The 3612-nt window shown below is 40.9% G+C and overlaps 1 long non-coding RNA gene across 2 annotated transcripts; it reads left to right on the top strand.

Moving 5' to 3' along the window:
- Positions 1-1076: 1076 nt before the first annotated feature.
- LOC148038257 (uncharacterized) lies at positions 1077-3068 on the top strand. 2 transcript variants are annotated; one of them, XR_015690423.1, is made up of 3 exons: positions 1077-1581; positions 1682-1763; positions 1855-3064. It is a non-coding gene; the product is annotated as an uncharacterized LOC148038257 (long non-coding RNA). The 2 variants fall into 2 exon arrangements; XR_015690424.1 differs by having other exon boundaries at positions 1077-1763; positions 1858-3068.
- The last annotated feature ends 544 nt before the right edge of the window (positions 3069-3612 follow it).

Genomic DNA, 3612 nt, shown 5'->3' with positions numbered 1-3612 from the left:
ACCTAATGTGGTAAGCACACACATTGCTCCACCACACTGGTGGTAGGTGAATTGGTCAGTCAGCCTCTAACAACCTCCAAGACAACACCACAAGATAAAGACCGAGGATCTCCCCTCAACAAAACCCACCAGATAGCACCATTGAACACATGGTCAAATATTCCCGATCACTCACTCCTCACTAAGACTTCAACTCAACACTTAAGTAGTTTAAACCTTTAAGCTCAGAATTTACCATTTTTAGAGAGAAACTCATGCGAAAACAACCATGGCTGAGACTTTGACAACAAAAGCTTTTAGATTCACACAACTCCTATTTTTTGAGAATGGCAACCTCAAGCAGTTCAAAATCAATTGTAGATTCTTTTTGTTCTTCTTTTCTCAAAGCACACATACATATAAACCCAAAATGCAAGTAACCAAGCTTTATACAATAAATTTTCATGCCAATTCAGCTCTGTTACAAGCATTTTACTATTGTAGACATTCCATTACTGCAACAAAATCAAGTTTACACTGATATAACAATGGATAATCATGATGACTTTCATGGAAAACCAAATTGGTGGTGTAGATGTTGCTATAATTCAACTGATGCCTCATGCAGCATAGAAATTGTCGCATAGAGCACTGCAAAAATACATTGCTACTCTATACAGTAAACAATACCTTCTTTGCTCCAAGAAGCATAAACTTGCAAACAAGAGGACACTTTCTTTGATTTGAGATTATCATTTCAACATAACAGTAGATACATCTCACCATATCTTACATTGATGAAGAGTTATGAAGCTTCGAGCGTTATGAGGTCTAATTCATTATTTTCTTGGCTGAAAATCCTTTCGAATTTCTACTAAGTTGAGTCCGTGCATTCAATATCTGCCCATAATACATATTCTCTACCACATATCCAGATGTAGAGATCATTTACTTCCATTCTTCTCTGTTGGACGGAAAGCCTCATGCAAACAACTTGTTAGCTATATATAGTATGTCTATATATAGCACCCCAAGTCCCCTCTATATATTCCTATAATGTGTGCTCAGTTGACACGCTTCTAGGGTTCCACTTCCGGTGTCTCATATCTCTCTTCTCTCCTTTCTTCCTTTCATCTCTCGTCTTCCTCGCAGTTTCTAACATGATATCAGAACGAGGTTCTAGAGCATCACAAAGATACGTTTTCTTTATTGTTTTATTTCTTTGCTCATGTTTCTGCTACGGACGGCTTGGATCTCTGCAATTTGCACCTCTGCCTGTGTCGCATCTGCGAGAAACCCTAATTTGGAATCAGGCTCACGCTCACCCTTTCCTGGACCGCGCACCACTGCCCGGGGGAGAGTTCAAGCAAATTGTGCATACAGGGGATGCCATAGATCACCGTTTTTTTTGTTTTCCTCTTTTCCTACTTTGTGCGGCCGATGAGGGAGATTCATGGCATCCATAAACAGAGCAACAAGCAGCAGCACAGCTTTAGATCTGCACCTGAACATTCCTGTGTTCTGCCGAAATTCTCTCTTTTCATCTTCCAAAAAAGCATCGTCACTAGAAGCCGAAATTTTGTCTTTTCATCTTCCAGAAAAGTATCGTCACTTATAACAAAATTATTCTGATTATTGAATGGAGAAAGCAGAGGTATTGCGTGCTTCTTGGTCATCAACCAAAATTTATCTGTGCTGACAGGCACTCTCACGGGAGCCCCTTGCTCCTTCCACCTTGGGAAAAGCTCACTGAGAGCCCGTGTGTCGAAAACATTCCAGAGATAGTATGTGCTCCAATTTCAGCTCCTTTCTCGACAACGCAGACAGAGAGGTCGGTATTGTTCTACTCACAGAGCTGCTTGATTTTGACGGCAGCAGAGAGACCGACTGGACCACCTCCTACGATGACCAAGTCATAGTTCATGCGCTCTCGAGCATCGCCGGATTGCGAGCAGAGGCCTACTGATTGGGAGCAGAGGCCAGCAGGTCGCTGCCATGGAAAAGCATTGTCACTAGAAGGCCTCGAAATTTTGTGCCATTGTAGCGAACAACAAGTGCCATTTCAGTGCAAAGCCTCAATTACTAGCCTTTGGAGCATCAAACAACGTTGTTTAACTCGAGCTGGAATAGAGTGTGCTCTTTCAAAGGATGTTCTGGACTACTTGCAAATGCTTTTGGATGAGCTTTCACAACATGGATCAGGAGCTTTTACTTCTTTCCCAAGCAAGTTGGGGATTTTACACAGTCTGGCCTTGACAGTGAAGACCCTCCACTTAAAAAGAAATGGCAGTATATGTCTCGGCTTGTGCAGCTTCACTTCTCAGAGGGTCTACTTCATAGGCAGCAAGTTGTGGAATGGCTTATCAAGCAGTTACAGGAAAGAGATGCTCTAGATGCTGCTGTCCTAGATCTTATAGATGAGATTTCAACCTGCCAAACCCACATTCGCATGCTTGTAGATGTCTTTCTTCATAATCTTGGAGAGCTTTGTCCAACTGGACAGATGCCAGATGTCACACATCAACCTCGGCATAATTATGTTGCAATATTCTTTGTTGAACTGCTCTATTATCTTTTGACAACAGTTCCGGATAGTTTTGTGGCCTTAGATTGCTTTCCTCTTCCACTTTATGTATATGGATGCATCAACAGTAGAAACTCCCCTTTGAGTGGAAACAATGAAGTCGAAGTACAAGTTGTTGCAAGAGAGGGGATTCCCTGTTCAGGTGATCAGGGTTCTAGCCATCTTAGAAATATTGGAGAATATTCTCAGTGTCACAATCAAGCATGTGGGTGATGTTATACAAAAGCATGCTGGCTGCCTCACTTGTGAAGGCAGTCAATCCAGCAAGCCTACAGAAAAATGAGGAAGTGTGATTCAAAACTTGGACAAGGCTCTATTAATAGGGGATATTCGTGCAGCTTATGATTGCATCTTTGTTGAAGTTCATTCAATGCTTTGGTATGTTGGTATTGCAATGCTTCATGATGCTTGCCCTCGTTCGTTATTCCATTGATGCTTCATTCCTTACTTTTGGATGTTGATATTGCCATGCTTCATGATAATCATCCTCGTTCGTTATTCCATTGATGAGCATCTATATTCTAACTGATGATACATTGTTTCGTTTATATTCTTTCCAGTTGATAAGGGTCTATATTCCAGCTGATGACACATTGTTTCGTTTATATTCTTTCCTAATGAGTATCTAAATTCCAGCTGATGACACATTATTTCGTTTATATTCTTTCCAGCTGATGAGCGTCTATATTCCAACTGATGAAAAATTGTTTTATTTATATTCTGTTCATGGGGCCCCACATGTGTTATGTTGTCTATAGAGCGGCGTCGCGAACCGTCTCTATAGACCTTGTGTTGTTCTAATGTCACTGTAACGTTTTTCTTTAAGTTTTGATGTGACATATATACTACTTACATCCCAAGTTCAGTTGAAGGAATTTCTTGGAGATTTTATCTTTTGCAGTGATGTCGCTTATCCTTACTTTACATGTTGTATATTTAGGAGTGATAAAGCTCTTTTGATGCCTCTGAATAGGCTGTTGTAATTCAGGAGTGATGTAGCTCCTTCTCCGTTGATGTTGTAATTCACGAGTGATGTGGCTCCTTTGATG

The sequence above is a fragment of the Lygodium microphyllum genome, chromosome 3, assembly GCF_053477565.2.
Source record: "Lygodium microphyllum isolate KBCC chromosome 3, Lygodium_microphyllum_v1.1.10, whole genome shotgun sequence".
NCBI classification, from domain to species: Eukaryota; Viridiplantae; Streptophyta; class Polypodiopsida; order Schizaeales; family Lygodiaceae; genus Lygodium; species Lygodium microphyllum.
Note: the sequence above shows the minus strand (reverse complement) of the source record. Positions and strands in the feature narration are given on the sequence as shown.